General features: G+C 39.3%; 1 long non-coding RNA gene across 1 annotated transcript in view; it reads right to left on the bottom strand.

The window, feature by feature from the left end:
• Nucleotides 1-2,178, bottom strand: part of LOC309664786 — a 309,583-nt gene extending 307,405 nt beyond the window's left edge. The window contains exon 1 of the long non-coding RNA XR_014266045.1: nucleotides 1,878-2,178. This is a non-coding gene — a long non-coding RNA (uncharacterized lncRNA). The remainder of the gene's footprint in view (nucleotides 1-1,877) is intronic.
• Nucleotides 2,179-17,564: the final 15,386 nt, after the last annotated feature.

The raw sequence follows: 17,564 nt of genomic DNA, 5'->3' as shown, positions 1-17,564 counted from the left end.
TTGTGAAGGAGATTCCTATATTGGGCAGTTGGATTTCATGACTCTTAGGATCACTTCAAAGAGTTTGATTCTATGACATAGCAATCTCTTTGGTTGTATGACACTTAGGATCACTTCAAAGAGTTTGATTCTATGACATAGCAATCTCTTTGGTTGTAGAGGCACTACATGAAGGAGAGAAGATTTAAGACAAAACGGGGCATGGACTAAACAAAGACAAGCTTGGGGAAGAAAAGGAAATGTAACACTGTCTCCAAACGTTTGATCTCAATCATTTTGAACCTTTTCTGAGGATGCGGTTGGCAAGCCTCCCAGAGAAACCAAAACAAAGCAACCTAACAGGGCATCTCAAAACAAAAGCGGACCTAAGCTGAGAGATGAGAAGATGAAAGCCCTGCATTTAGATTCACTGAGGACAGAGGGGGCAGGGGCAGGAAAGGTAGGCTTTCTCTTCAGGGTCCCTTTAACTCACTTAAGCACAGCTCTGAAATGAACATCCTCCATAGAGAGAGGGTAGTTACCCGAATCCAGAAGTCAAGGCATTAGTAAACATGGCTAAATGAATTGGGCTGAAATGTCGTTGCAACTGCTTTCTGTATCTTCACTATCCTTAACCCAAACCTGTGTCATCATTCTGGAATGAGCAAGGCCTGCTCAACAAACCCAGGTTTTATCATCTCCTTATTCACAGTTCAGAAATCATCCAGTGGCCTTCTTACTCTTTAATCAAAGTAATTAATGTTGTTGTGGAAAGAAAAACAGCTTCCATTTGGTTTGAGAGAAAGACCCACACAATGTCTCTGTTTGAGGTGAGAAAGTTGAAAACTGAGCTATACTAAGTGGTGATTTTTTTTCCCACCTACTGTGTGGAGATTCCTGATGAGGTAGAACACATGTTGTTTTCAATTTTGACTGCTGCTGAAAATACTTAATGCTTACTGAGTGCTCACTGTGTTACAGGCAAGGTGCTGAGTGATTTGTACACATTATCTTCTGGATCCTAACAGCAGTCTGGAAGTAGATGCAATTGCAGTGCCTTTTCCAGAAAAGGCCTAGAGTGGTAGATTGTTTACCTCAAGTCTGCAAGCTTATGAGGCACAGCCTGAGGAAAGTGTCACACATTTGAACATCACCTAATGGGTAAAATTCAGCATAAAAATTTTGTGATCTGCTGCTATAACAGATAAATCACCCTCACACTCCTTGCTGATAGTAGACAGAAGTGGGTCCAGCAAAGAAAATTAGGTTCAGAGATGGTTCACATTTGGAAACTGTGTGTTCTCTATCACTATAAGAATTGGGAACAGTGATAGTATTGAAATCAGGAAATGTAATATTGCATTTATTTGAACTTTATTATAAAAATTCAAATAGTCTACAACAGCGGTCCCCAACCGTTTTGGCACCAGGGACCGGTTTCGTGGAAGACAATTTTTCCACGGACTGGGGTCATGGGTGGGCATGGTTTTGGGATGATTTAAGCGCATTACATTTATTGTGCACTTTATTTCTATTATTATTACATTGTAATATATAATGAAATAGTTATACAACTCATCATAATGCAGAATCAGTGGGAGCCCTGAGCTTGTTTTCCTGCAACTAGATGGTCCCATCTGGGGGTGATGGGAGACAGTGACACTGGAAGTGTACTGCTTATGTCCAGTCTAGTCTGTAATTTCCTTTTGGTTGCTGTCACTGCAGAAAACCCTGCTTCACAAAGATAGGATGTTGGAAATGGAAGCAGGCTTTCCAGTGCTTTTGTGGCAATCTCAGGATATTCCGCCTTGACTTTAATCCAGACCGAATGGAGATTTGAAGTTGTCTCAAACATACTTTTTTTTTTTTTTTCCACAAATTTAAGGGTCACTGTAGACTTCTTTTTTTTTTCTTTTTTTTTAAAATTTATTTATTTATGGCTGTGTTGGGTCTTCGTTTCTGTGCGAGGGCTTTCTCCAGTTGTGGCAAGTGGGGGCCACTCTTCATCGCGGTGCGCGGGCCTCTCACTATCACGGCCTCTCTTGTCGCGGAGCACAGGCTCCAGACGCGCAGGCTCAGTAATTGTGGCTCACGGGCCGAGCTGCTCCGCGGCATGCGGGATCTTCCGGGACCAGGGCTCGAACCCGTGTCCCCTGCATTGGCAGGCGGATTCCCAACCACTGCGCCACCAGGGAAGCCCCTCAAACATACTTTTAAGGCCACCGTCATTTGCGATCTCAAGCAGTTGATCCTCTTCTAGCACAAAGTCGATTCACCTGGCTTGTTCACAAATGGGTCTCAGATCCATTCCTTCCCAGTTTGGGGGTCTTTTGTGGTTGGGAAATAATGCTCAAACTCTTTTGAAACCTGAGATAGGTGATCACTCACCAGCTGGGAGAAAGAAGGCCCTGGCTCAGTCTGTTTCAAAATCTCTGCTAATGTTTGAAACATGTCAAAAATCCCAGTGTTCACTCGTCGCCCCCATAATTCGATTTGGCTTTGAATGCAGCCACTTTATCTTCTGACAGGAACACAGTTGTCGTTCTCCCCTGAAGTGAAAGATTGATTTTGTTGAGCAGGTTGAATATGTCACACAAGTAAGCAAGTTTTGCAACCCATTCTGTGTCACTGAAATGTGCTGCCAGTGGTGACTGTTTTTCTAAAAGAAATCTCTGGAGTGGCTCTCATAACTCAAAAACTCTGGCCAGTGATCTACCTTTAGAAAGCCATCTCACTTCTGTGTGTAAGAGAAGACGTGTGTGCTCTATGTCCTCACAGAGCTGCGCAAACAGACGTGAGTTAAGGGCATGTACTTTAACGTGGTTGATAATTTTAATCACATCCTGCAAAACACTGTTAAGTTCAGGTGACATTTTTCGGCTAGCCAGCATTTCTCTGTGGATGACACAGTGCGTAGACTCACATTCAGAAGCGACCTCTTTGACCCGAGTAGTGAAACCAGAAAGCCATCCAGTCATAGCAGCCACTCCATCGTGCATATACTGACACAAAATGACCAGTTCAGTTTTCCTGATATGTAATCATTCAAAGACTTGAATAGGTCTGCAGCTGTGGTGTTGGTTGGCAACAAAAGTGCACATAACATAACCTAATGCACATCTTCTTGAAAAATATATTGCACAAAAACAAGCATTGTTGCCTTGTTGTCAACATTGGTGGACTCGTCAACCTGGATTGCGTGCCACAGTGACTCATTAATCCTCTCTAACAATTGCGCCTCAGTATCCTCTGCTATTTCATCAATTCATCTAGTTATGGTGCTAGCCAAAAGAGGAACACGTGCCACCTTTTGAACTGCAGCATCTCTTAAAAGTTCACGACAAATGTCCTTAGCAGCAGGCAGGATCAACTCTTCACCAACAGTAAAGGGCTTCTTAGCTTTAGCAATGCAGTTAGCCACTAAGAATGATGCTCTCAGCGCAGATACATTTGATGAAGTGGTGGCCTTCAGTAATTGCTTCTGTTCTTCGTGTTCATGTTTTTTTCTTTTGGGAAAATCCAAAGGCTTGTCTTTTAAGACAGCGTGCTTGGTCTCCATGTGGCGAAGCAGTTTTGAAGGTTTCATGGCTTTGTTGGTTAGCCGGTTGCCATGTATTATACCAAGCAGCCTTGGAGAATGTGAATCACCTGTTGCAATGAACCCATAATTTAAGTAGGACTCTTGGTATTTTCCTTTAAATGCAGCTTTCTTTTTGTTGGCAGTCTTAGAGTCTTCTGCTGTCTCATCATTGGGTCTTTCCCCCGTTTCAAAGAAGCTCTCCAGCAATGTTTGTTTTTTATTCATTTTGGCTAGGGTTAGCTTGTGGGCTTACCATAATTGTGACTGAGACAAATGCACAGTGCGGGAAAGAGGCGCGAATGGAAGTGGTAAATAAAATAATGGGCGGGCCACATGCAGACTAAAATAAGTGTCGGATTCTGACTTAAAGCCTGCCACAAGACGCAGCTGTACAATTGAAGAAGATCAACTCACTTGCCACTATAAAGCCTGCCACCAGATGCAGCTTAATTTGCACTTGCCACTCACTGATAGGGTTTTGATATGAGTCTGCAAGCAATTGATTTATTATGGTCTCTGTGCAGTCACACCTCTCTGCTAATGATAATCTGTATTTGCAGCTGCTCCCCAGTGCTAGCATCACCCCTCAGCTCCACCTCAGATCATGAGGCGTTAGATTCTCATACGGAGCGTGCAGCCTAGATCCCTCGCATGCGCAGTTCACGGTAGGGTTCGCGCTCCTATGAGAATCTAATGCTGCCGCTGATCTGACAGGGGAGTGGCTATAAATACAGATGAAGCTTTGCTCGCTCACCCTCTACTCACCTCCTGCTGTGCAGCCTCGTTCCTAACGGGTGGTCCGTGGCCTGGGGGTTGGGGACCCCTGGTCTACAAAGTAGAGAGAACATTATAATAAAGTCCCATATGCCGATCATCTCATCTTAATAACTTATCATTTTACCGTATTTCCTTCATTTATTTACTTTTTGCTCAATTATTTTAAAGTAAGTACCAGATATCATGACCTTTAGCCTCTAAATGTTTCAGTATGCCTCTAAAAATTAAAGATATTTTCACTAATATCTATTTTCACTATTACTAGTATCACGCCTAAGAAAAGTTTTTCAATTGTTATTTTATATTGGAGTATAGTTGATTAACAATGTAGTGTTAGTCTCAGGTGTACAGCAGAGTGATTCAGTTATATATATACATGTATCTGTTATTTTTCAAATTCTTTTCCCATTTAGGTTATTACAGAGTATTGAGCAGAGTTCCCTGTGCTATATAGTAGGTCCTTGTTGGTTACCTGTTTTAAATATAGCAGTGTGTACATGTCAATCCCAAACTCCCAATCTATCCCCTGCCCCACCACCCCGCCCCCTCGCCTGGGTAGCCATAAATTCATTCTCTAAGTCTGTGAGTCTGTTTCTGTTTTGTAAATCGGTCGTTTGTATCATTTTTTTTAGATTCCACATCATACGATATTTGTCTTTGTCTGACTTACTTCACTTAGTATGATAATCTCCAGGTCCATCCATGTTGCTGCAAATGGCATTATTTCATTCTTTTTAATGGCTGAGTAATATTCCACTGTATATATGTACCACATCTTCTCTATCCATTCATCCATCGATGGACATTTAGGTTGCTCCTATGTCTTGGCTAGTGTAAACAGTGCTACAATGAACAATGAGGTGCAGGTATCCTTTCAAACCATGTTTTTCTCTGGATATATGCCCAGGAGTGGGATTGTTGGATCTTATGGTAGCTCTATTTTTAGTTTCTTAAGAAACCTCCATACTGTTCTCCATAGTGGCTATACCAGTTTACAGTCCCACCAATGGTATAGGAGGGTTCCCTTTTCTCCACACCCTCTCCAACATTTATTGTTTGTAGACTTTTTGATGATGGCCATTCTGACTGGTGTGAGGTGATATCTCATTGTAGTTTTGATTTGCATTTCTCTAATAATTAGCGATGTTGAACATCTTTTCAAGTGCCTCTTGGCCATCTGTATGTCTTCTCTGGAGAAATGTCTATTTAAGTCTTCTGCCCATTTTTTGATTGGGTTATTTGTTTTTTGATATTGAGCTGCATGACCTGTTTGTAGATTTTGGATATTACTCCTAAGAAAATTAACAATAGTTTCTTATCTCATCTGTAGTCCATATTCAGATTTCCCATGTTGTTCCCAATTTTACCATTGGTTTTTTTTTTATAATTTCTAAGTTAAATTCATCATGATAATGAGATGAAAGTAATGTAGGAAAATTGCCTCTACAGACAAAGCAAACGTGTGAGGGATTTGGAAGCAGAGTTAAGCAGGATCAGTACCTGGTTGCCCAGGGTTTACCCCAGGCACTCTGGCAACTCAGCCTAAGTCACCCATACTACTCTCAGACCCCACCTGGATCTGAGCTTAAATGAAGAATCATAGCATAAGGGTTAAGAGCATGGACTCTGGAATCAGACTGTCCATATTCATTACTTATTAGAAGAGCAACCTTGGACAAGTTCATCTCTTTTTGCCTTAGTTTCATTTTATATATAAAATAGGAATATTAATAGTATCTACCTTATAGAATTGTTGAAATAATTAAATGAAATAATATGAGAATTAAATGACACTGAACAGGGTCAGGCATGTAATAAGTGCTCAGCAAATGTAAGCCATTGTCATCCATCATCATCATCCTCATCATTATATTTATCCTAATGGCAACTGCGTCCAGGTTAAAGACTGATCCTGCAGCTGGTCAGGATACAGGAATGACAGGAATGACAGGAATTGAGAATTAAGATAATGGTTGGATATCAGTGACTTTATACAATTCTTTTTCCAAATTCTCTTTTGATGTAGTCATATGATCTTTTCCATTAAAATTAATTTTAAATCCACCTGCTTAGGGCTGGTAAAACAAACAACCTATGATCTTGAGCCTAGTGTCTAGCCCCTCAGTGTGGACCCCCTCCAACATAGCATCCACCATCAGCCTCTGCAAAGGAGGACTCTTTTGGCCCTTTCTAAGCCAAGGTCCTTGTGCACTCCACAACTCCTACCCCTCTTCCTCAGCTTTCCTAACTTGTCTAGACCATGAACCTCAAGTGTCATTTCCTATCATTTTCTAGCCTTGCCTTTTCACTCACCCATCAATTCAGATTCTCTTACTTTGAACTTGGATCACCCTTCTTTCACCATCTTATTTCCTTACTGTGTGTTAGCAGAAGAAAGTCACTTAATAAGCTATATAGAACAACCTACTATGTGGTAGGCACTGTGCTCAACACTGGGAATATAGAATGAATAACACAATATCTCTACTCCAAGGAGCTCAGGATCTAATGGCTCCCAGAGAAGCCCTCCATGATCTGCCAGCTTTCCATAATATACTACCTGTATGCTACCTCTGGATAGCCACTTACCAGGTCTGTTCCTGCTTTAAAGGTATGTCACAGATAACGAGACATGAGAGTCTATATTATTTATCACCATTAGAGGAGTTACATTGTATTGACTTGTATATTCAGTTATCTATTTGAAAAATTATTTCCAATTAGTCCATTCATATTTATGACTGCCATAAAAATAAATTTTGACAGTTTATGTTATGAGAAAAACCATACTCAGTGTTGCAGACTATTAGGCAGAAATGGTAGAATAAGAATACTAAATTAGGGACTCCCCTGGTGGTCCAGTGGTTAAGACTCCACACTCCCACTGCAACGGAGTTTGATCCCTGATGGGGGAACTAAGATCCTGCCTCCTGTGCGGCATGGCCAAAAAAAAAAAAAATTCTATAAGTCTTGTTCTTCTTAAAAAAAAAAAAAACTAAATTAGAACTGTTCCATGCCTAGCAGCAACAAAGCAAGGGAAGCTTTCCAATTATAAATATAACCTTCAATTCTGCAAAATTTCTGTAAGAATTAATTCTCTCCCTTCCCAACACCTATTTCTGAACCTTTGCTGGTTGCAAAAGTTGTTGCTGTTTTGAAAGCACCTTGCCAAATTGGATCAAGATGAAGCTCCATAAAAAGAGGAACAGAGAAATGAAAAACGCTGTTGTGCGAGCCTCAAAGAAGAATCCCTGGAAATAAGCAACTCAGCTCTTCAGACATAACTGTTCTTGTCCAACCCCAGATGCTTTCATTGGAAGTTTAGAGCTGTCACAGTCCATCCTCCCCTCCTTCCAGCTCAGGAAGTTGGCTGCACTTAACCTTTACTTTGTGCTTCTTTCATATTTGAGAGTGAAATATGAAACACTGATTGATAATGTACATTAAAAGCCTCATCCAATTCCTGATTTAGGCACTAGCCTCAGTGGTAGAAAGGATCAAGCAGGGATTCAGCAGAAGTACCAAGAATGAAGAGAACAGACAAGCGCAGGGTCTGAAGAGTCTACAGGGGGGCAGAGAGGGTTTGCAGGGAACAAGAGTCAGGCCAACTATGTGGCAACAGCCTACATCCTGTCAATCAAAGGTTTTCGGTCTTGCGAATTGGAGCTGGTGGTACAAATTCCGTCCCCAGCATGTACACACCTTTTTTTTTCTTTTCTTAATTTAATTTTAAAACTCAGCCCAGGCAGAATATGTTGACTTATATGTTAGCACTGGCCCTGGAACAGACTGCCTAAGTTTGTGTCCTTTCTAGCCGGTGGCTTTGAATAAGTTACTTAAATACCATGCCTCAATTTCCTCATCTGAAAATGGGCATAACAGTCACATCTAATGCACAGAGTTGTTGGGAGGCTTACTTGTTTTGAGTGAGTACAGATAAAGTTCTTAACTATGACAAGGACCTATTAATTAGTTTTTAAAATCTAAAGGAATGTTAGCCTGCAATCTGAAGCCATACTTTCCATCGCAAGGAGAAAGTCCTTCCATAGTAGGACAGAATAAAGTTGACACATGGACAGAGATAGGAGAAGGAAAGAGAAAATCTCCATTTGAGCATTTGAGTCCTTGACCTCAGTTATCCCCGAGGTCCCCTCCACCTGCCCACACAATTTGCTTACATGAAACAGTATATTCTTCATTTTTCTTAAGGTACCTTTAGTTGGGTTTCCGTAAATTGCAGCCAAAGAATTCTAACTTATAGAACTGACTTTGTGACAGACACAGGGCTAAGATTTGAGTAAATATTACATCTTACAGTTCTCAAATGAGTCCATTATAGACAAGGAAACTGCGACTCAGACAGCTCTTTGCTGCATTGTTACCCTATTAAAAAGGCATCAAAGAGTGGTGGTTATTGTATGGGTATATAATGGGGAAGGTGTATCAGTTGTTTACCCTCATGATGGAGAGGCTGACTAGGACCTGTGGTTCGATGCTTCTGCCCAGCATCACTAGAGAGTAAGTACCACATAACACTCACCAAGGAAAAAATCAAAATTTAAAGTATGGTTTTTACTGAAAGAATACCACTTTTGCATCATTGTAAAGTCAAAAAATTGTAAGTTGAATTGTGAATTGGGGACCGTCTAAAGTACTTTCAATCAAAAAAAAAAAAAAAAGAGTGGTGGTTAGAGGATACTCTGGAGACAGACCAACTGGGTAAAAACTGCGGCTTTATTACTTACTAGCTGGACAACTTTGGGCTACTTACTTAACCTCTCTGGGACTTCATTTCCTCACCTGAAAAGGAGGGGTATTAATAGGACCAACTTCATAACATAATGTGAGGACTTAATTACGATTATATGTAAAGCACTTAGCTCGTACTGAGAACTCTGTAAATATTAGCTATTATTTTCAGAAAGGCCTATCCTAATGCCCTTTATAAAACTTTGTCATTCTCTGACCCTCTCATCCAGTTTTATTTTTCTTCTTAGATTTATCGCACTTGACATCACAATTTTTTTATTTACCTGTTTTGTTATTCATCCTTAACTGGAATGTAAGCTTTTGTTTGCTGCTTATCCTCAGCACCTGAAAAAGTACCTTAAAAAGTAGCTGAGGGCTTCCCTGGTGGCGCAGTGGTTGAGAATCTGCCTGCCAATGCAGGAGACACGGGTTCGAGCCCTGGTCTGGGAAGATCCCACATGCCGCGGAGCAACCGAGCCCGTGAGCCACAACTACTGAGCCTGCGTGTCTGGAGCCTGTGCTCAGCAACAGGAGAGGCTGCGACAGTGAGAGGCCCGTGCACCGCGATGAAGAGTGGCCCCCGCTCGACGCAACTAGAGAAAGCCCTCACACAGAAACGAAGACCCAACACAGCCAAAAATAAATATAAATAAATAAATTAATTTAAAAAAAAAAGTAGCTGAGGGCTTCGCTGGTGGCGCAGTTGTTGAGAATCTGCCTGCCAATGCAGGGAACACGGGTTCGAGCCCTGGTCTGGGAAGATCCCACATGCCGCGGAGCAACTAGGCCCGTGAGCCACAACTACTGAGCCTGCGCGTCTGGAGCCTGTGCTCCGCAACAAGAGAGGCCGCGATAATGAGAGGCCCGCGCACCGCGATAAAGAGTGGCCCCCACTTGCTGCAACTAGAGAAAGCCCTCACACAGAAACGAAGACCCAACACAGCCAAAAATAAATAAATAAATTAAATAAATTTTTTAAAAAAATGAAAAAGAAGAGCCCACTCTTCAAAAAAAAAAAAAAAAAGTAGCTGAGATATATAGTAAGTGCTCAGTAACCATTTGAAGAATGAATAAATGAACTTGTCAAGGTCTTACAGCTAATTAGCAGCCAAGCTGAATGGGATTCCAGTTTAGGGCTGTCTGGCTCCAAGTCAAGCACTTTCAAATATAATATAACCAGAAATTTCCAAATTTGTAGGTTATTAATGTGTAAAGTGTATCATTTTAAGTATGAAAATACTGCAACAAGAAACAGTGTGGTATAAAAATAAGAATGCAGAGCCTGGAGACATGGGGTCTTACTAGTTATTAGCTCTGTGACCATGGGTAACTCATTACATCTCACTGGACTTTATTTCCTCATCTGTAAAATGAGAAGATTAAATAAAATTATTTCTATGATTTCCTCGGTTCAGTTTTTCTCTGATTCTATTCCAAAGAATTAAATGAACCGAATTCATTAGCAAATGATTTTTGTACCATGGTATATTTTGTATTCAAAGCATTTCTCTCTGTATTTTTTCCTTCTACAGTGAATAAAAGGGAAAGTTATAAAAGAAATTACAAAAATCGCCCTCTAAAATCTAAGTTATTCCAGAGAAATCATTTTTTGTGTATTTGGCTGTGATGACAAGGCCCAAATTGCAAATGAGTATTGTCACTGGTGACAGAGAGAAGTGTCTGGGGACAAAGCCAAGTAGAAATCTAACCTCCCAAATTTCACCAGTCTTCTGCTCTCTCCACTAAACGACTCTAACTCTTAACATCTTTAACATAAAAGGAAACACTGTCAACCATTGTTTACCTAGGTTAAGTGTGTTCACCACCTAGAAGTGAAGTTAGTGAGGAATCCCAGCTTATATTTCTGTATTCTTAGCCAGTTTCTAGTATAGGGTGAGATTCATATTAGATGCCACTGAGTAAGTACTAATGAATTGTTCTCATCTCCGGGATTCCATTTAGACTACCATTTGTGCACCTGTTCCCAGTCTCCTTCATTCTACTTTCCATGATGTTTCATTCTCTTTCTTTTTGCTTTGCCTTTTTCCTTATGTGCGGCACTAAGCAAATTCACTCCTTTAGTCCAGACCAGGGACCCCCTCTCAGGTTTCTCAGGATCCTCTATTGATGGCAGCACTGTTTTAAATTCTGATTTTTCTGAAGGAAAACATTTATCTTCAAGATTTTGTGGGGAGGGATGGCTTGAGTGTTGGTGGTGGTAAAGAGATAAATACTGAACAACAGAATATGAAATGCAATACTATTTAAACAGATTTGATTTTAAGTTCCATTTTCCAGTCCATTACTTGGGTTTTCTTCCATTCTCTTGTTTTGCCATTGAAAAGCTAGGCAATCCTCTCATTCCCTCATTTCACATCAGCAAAAGGTTTATTCCTCCAAAAATAACAGCAGGAGGCCAGCATATATATTTGGTACAAATATGAAGTGATATTTTGATCATATATGATAAAAATTATCCCTGAACAACAGAAATGAAAATGGAAAAGTATCCCAATTATGAGAACTTAGAATCCAGGATAATTTCTAAAAGATTTAAATATGTGAAGAAATAGAGGCAAATGATATTTTTCCACACACAGAAATCCCATTTGGTAAGGGTTTGGCATTAGATAGTTTGGGTGCATTCCATCTCCAGTTTTCCATGATTATAAGATTAGAGCTCTTTAACATTGAACTTGTACTATAAATGTGTCTTAAAGGATTATATTTAAAATAAGATGACAAGACAAAGTGTGAGAACATATTTCTGAGAAGGCATTTAGCTTAGAAAACCAGAAATTGTATACCAGTAGAGAAAAAGAATGATGTCTTATCAATTGGCAAGCTATACTTTTCCTAAATGCCAAAGACATCAATATCTTAACAAGTAAAGAATGTATTAAGAGTTGGTTAACTAATATCAAGTCAGTGATTTAATCTATTTTGAGAAAGCATTATATTCCAAGATACTAAAAAAAGTATAAAAATCACTAATATTCATTATGTATCAATAATTACTTTTCATTTTTTATTTTTACTTTCCATTTTTTATTGCTCAGCTGCATTTAAATATAGTGAGAAAATTAGAATTAATTTGGTTAGGAGGATTTCATTTCAGAAACACTCTTCCTTTCTCTTCACAAGTTTTAACTATGGGCCAAGACCAAAAATTGTTCCTTTAGAAATTGCATATAATTTAATCACCATATATCCAGTTTTCTCTTTAAATTCTTTTGGAGGCATGATGGGTATTTATACACAATCACAATTTCAAGAGCTTAAACACAAGGAAATAAGAAATGTTACAACAAGCTAGTGGATACTTTCAGCCCAGTGCTTTGCCTCTTTTAGTGGTGTTCCTGTTGTTTTTCTTAAAACTCGAACTCCCCACCAAATATCTCTAGGTTCCATTATAGCCCACTTTAGATTTATGAATCCAGTTATATCACTTTTGAATCTATGTCATTTTCCAGGCAGCACCTACTGAAGTTTTTAAACTTTTGCAAGTTTACAACCTTATATATAAAGAAAGACACCTTTCCACCTGTCTTAAAAACTAGAATAAAAGCTGGTTTGCCCTAGTATTCAGTAAAAGTGCTTTTATTCAGCATTCTGTTAACAAGAATTCATTAAGAAGCATTTATGGCCATGCATAGTACCAAAATATTTAATTGTCAAAATGACACCTCTGTGGCATTTAACATTTGAAAAGAGATAAATTATTGTTAACGTAAACAAATCGTTCTATATCTTTGAAAACTGGTGACTTTTATATATATTATAATTATTCTTATCACACTGACTTTATCCACAAATGGACTTTTTTTCTGTCCTTTCTCAAGTTTCATGGATTCTGGGATTCAGAGACCAAGTCCATACCCTTTGTTGTTTTATAAATATCAGTTGTCTTGGACTTCCCGGGTGGCGCAGTGGTTAAGAATCTGCCTACCAATGCAGGGCACGTGAATTCGAGCCCTGGTCCAGGAAGATCCCACATGCTGCGGAGCAACTAAGCCCGTGCGCCACAACTACTGAGCCTGCGCTCTAGAGCCCGGGAGCCACAACTACTGAAGCCCGCGCGCCTAGAGCCTGTGCTCTGCAACAAGAGAAGCCACCACGATGAGAAGCACTCGCACCGCATCAAAGAGTAGCCCCCGCTCGCTGCAGCAAGAGAAAGCCCGCGTGCAGCAACGAAGACCCAATGCAGCCAAAAATAAATAAAATAAAATAAATAAATTTAAAAAAAAAGCTGATCCTACTATTCCCTCCCCTTATCTTCTTAGATCTATCTTTTTACACCAGATCTATCCTTTGAAAACTGTATGCCTGTTATATAAACTGTGTGCATGCATACCTACACATGCACACACACACATATTTTCATCTTTATATTTTTCTGATAAAAGTTTTTATTTTCTATTTTTCCTCTATGTCTTGCTTTTATTTCCTATTTCTGTTTCATGTCAAGTTTCCCATTCTGTTTAAGGAAGTCATCAGAAGTGATTAAAGTGATCTGTACTTTAGGGAAAAGGGTGAAAAAAAAAAACTATTGGAGAGAGCAGAGGATAAACCTGCCATGCAAGGACAGTCCACTTTTTAAGAGTGAATACTCATATACACAGTTAGAGGTTTAGCACTAGTTCTTAAGAGAAAGTAAAGGCAGGCAAACAAGATGGAGTCTTGTGTTGGGGCTAAACATACATTCTTTGGGGGGTGTATTGTTTTGGATGAAAAGGCTTAGATTGCTTTGAACTCACATTAGACAATAAAAGTTTATTTTGATCTTAGAAATACAGTATGTAATGAATTATACCTAGCCTTTTTAAGAAGCTTTGACATTTGTTTCATACATATTAGGACCCATTTCAACTTTAAAATCAATTCTGGTGAACAGTATCTTGTAACGTAATAGCTATATAGTGAATTTATGTGTATATTGCATCTCAATTTTTTTCTTAGGGTTATTTGTTCAATTAGTGGTAATGGAAGATGATACTGAGTATTGATTTCACAGACTTTAAGGAAACATGATTAATTTGTTAGCAAAGTTGAACCTATCAGTAGTTCCTTGAACTTAGGAGCTTTATCAGTTCAAATGCTGACTTTGTCACTTCCCCTATGTCATCTTAGTCAAGCTACCTAACTTGGTTGAGCCTCAGTTTCCACATTAAAATGGGGATTGTGATTTTACTTTGTAGGATTATTGTGAGAGTCACAAGTGAATGGATCTTGAACTCTGCTTGGAGGAAGGAACTCCATGATTAGTTTTTCCTCTTCAAATAAGCCAAAGAGATAGTGGGATAAAGTTTCAATGTATATTTCAGATGATAAAAACAGATTTTTAAAGGATTATGTTTTATATAAGCAATAACCATGTTTTTATAACTTCGGAGCAAACAGGATACGACAAATTCGTTATTTTTTTATACTCCAATTAGGAACAAAAGACAGTCTCCTGTATTATTGTTTTTCTTTTTAAATTAAAGACATGTTCAATAATCATTTTCACCCACAGTTTCCATGGGTATGTAATTTGAATATTCAATGAAAAATTGCTAAGAAAAGGTTTTTAGCGAAGAAGTTTCCAAAAGTGAAGAAGTGTTTTCAAATGACAAAGAGAAACCAAAGAATTCCATGATGTCACAGGATGGCTGCTTGTTCTTTTAAGTGTGACTTTGTTTTACTCCCACTCCCAACTTTAACCTCCTTTTCCTTTATTTCCCCTTTTTGCCCAAAACCTAACTATAGACTAGGGTTGTTTATGTTAGATAAATAGAAATAATCATAACTTCATTTTAATTTGCCTCTTGATCATTTTGTTCAATAAGTTAGGGAATTTGATACTATTATAGAATAAAAATCTTGCTCCTGGCCGTATCTTCAGGACCTAGCAAAATGCCTGGCATATGGTAGGCACTCAGAAAAGAGAGATTGAATGTAGGGCTGACATGCATCTGGCATACACTGGTATGACCAGGTTTGTTAAACACTGGTACAGCTCTGAACTAGCGGTAAATAGCTATTATCCTGTGGTCCCTCCAGTGTCCCTCCTATATCCCTGGCCCCTTACCTGGAGACATCCCCCTAAGCCTGGATTCAGCATTCATGGGTTAAGTCCTTATAGATGGTGCTTTCTAGACCTCACTCCAGAGCTCTGGTCACCCTCAGCTCCGGTTGGCCAGTGCTCATGCCATACTAGATATGATATATTTTTTAATATTATCTTCAATTAAATCAATATTCTATGTGTTGATTTAGCAATATCTACTAGCCCTGATACAACAACAGGTGGGTAAAGTACCATATTCTGAGGAGGATAAGAGAGTAAAAGAGGAGGAAAGCTGAAAACGAAGGGAAGGTAGGAGGGTCAGGCAAGATGGGAAAGAAGCAGGAGGAAACCTAGGATAAGAAGCTCACCACCTTCAGGGATTTGTTTCACACAGTCACCTTTCTCATGTGCATTCCATCAATTCAAACTGTCTTCCCAGGATGGCAAGTGAAAACTCTTTGAAAAGTATATGGTACATGTCTAGAATCACAGCTATAATTACCGTTTGCAACGCTGACACCATTGTCTGACAAAATATTGTGCCAAACATTTCCCTTCTTTTGCCCTTTGTGTTGGCTTACTTTGGGTAAAATAACATTAGTCAGATTCATACCCAGCCTACGTGAAATCCTATTACAATGCACTCCAAGGTGGGGATCTAAATTGTTTCATTGTGCTGGGATTCCATTGTATTAAATATTGTTGAAAATCCGGTACTTGTGAATCTTTTGGTGTCTTGTTGAAAGGGTATTACCCACTGTAATTTAGAAAGCCTTAAAGAACCGCTGCAGAATGTGTGAATTGCTTTTGTTTGGATTAGAGCTGAGTTTTGCAAACTTTGCCTTGCTAAACTCCAGAAAAGTAAAAGTGGATTCGATGGTCAAAACTATTTGGGAAGTACATGCATGCTAGAATATTGAAGGTTCTGAGAAGTCACGTATTTTTTTAAATTGTTTAACTTTTTTAAACCCAAGTTTTCTCAAACTTGTCTCTCAATTTTTTCATGGAACACCTAATGTGGGATAGTTAAGTTTGAGAAATTCAAATGCTAGAACAGGGTATCCATTCTTGGATTTGTAGAGGACCTGCCGTGCATTTGGAAATGGGCCAGGCTGGCAAAACAAAGACAAATAAGGCACAGTGTTGTCCCTGAAAGGCTAGAAGAAGAGATGCAATGCAAATGATATTACAGAGTTGTTTTGGTTTGTTTTTTAATTGTGGGAAAACAGGAGACAAAGCAACTGAGCAGGAAAGAAGGGAGGTTAGGACCATGTCTGGGAAAGCTTCCATGGTGATAAAATCTCGCTGTAAGAATATATTCATGCAAATGTCAGGTATTGGAGGTTTACAAAATAGCCAGAAGGGGAAAAAAGACATCCTCTCACTATCCTCTTCTAAAATCATTTAAGATATATCCCAGCAACATAAATGTCTCCTACCTCAGGACATTGGGTATGTGTTGACACGTCTTCTTTAGGACAGGCAGCTCTCATTTCAGATAGTTTCATGGAGGGTGAGTGGTGGCCATAAAGATAATCTGCATTTTTTTTCCTTTCACACAGATACACACCCGCAATTTGGGTCTCAATTGGACATCTGCTTAGATCCTAGCTCTCTTCCCATAGCTGGACAGGGATTTAATGAATGTGCCAGGTTTCCCCGGCTATGAACTTGTTTTTTCTTGTATCCAACATGCACACTGGCATGGCCTTTATTAACTAGTCATTCAGTGGATGGAGAGTGGGAATAGATTGGAATCTTGATGTGGTTCCAAATGTTGCTGGCTTTTTCAGCCTTAAAACCAACAGCCCAAAGACATCTGAAGATGTCTGATGTGTTCCATACACACCTAATACGCTAGGTGTGTAGCAGCACCATTACAGAGCTGAAGGGAAGTGGAACTGGCGGTATGTGTGTGTCTCTCTCTTCACCCCACGCCCCCAACTCAGAAAAAGAGACGCTGTGCCCTCCACTCTACTAGTCAATTCATATACGTTATTTTGTTTAATTTTTACAACAACCATATGAGGTAGGTATTACAGTGTTTTTGCCATTTTTACTGGTGTGCAAACTGAGGAAAAAAGGTGTTGGGGATTTATGCCAGGTAAGAGGTGGAGTGAGGAGTAAAACAGGAGATCTGCTTCATTCCAAAACCTAAATACATTTTCGCCTGCAACCACTACAACGCTAGAATAATGGGATGACTAACACATACTTTGTATCACTCTAAAATAATTCTAATTTAGTATGCTAAATTGATAAAAGTTCTTTACTTTAGGCAAGATGTATTAATACTTTCTTTTCCTAGAGAAAGTAGCTTACCGTTACTTACATTGTTCAGAATGGTTCAAAACAGGGTTCATCATTTCTTTACTTTTCTCCTTTTCTCTAATAAATATATTCCTTGAAGCAATCAATCCAGTTCCTTTT

This window comes from Balaenoptera physalus, assembly GCF_965194825.1.
Source record: "Balaenoptera physalus genome assembly, chromosome: 7".
NCBI lineage: Eukaryota > Metazoa > Chordata > Mammalia > Artiodactyla > Balaenopteridae > Balaenoptera > Balaenoptera physalus.
The sequence above is the reverse complement of the archived record's forward strand: the minus strand, read 5'-3'. Positions and strand labels throughout refer to the sequence as shown.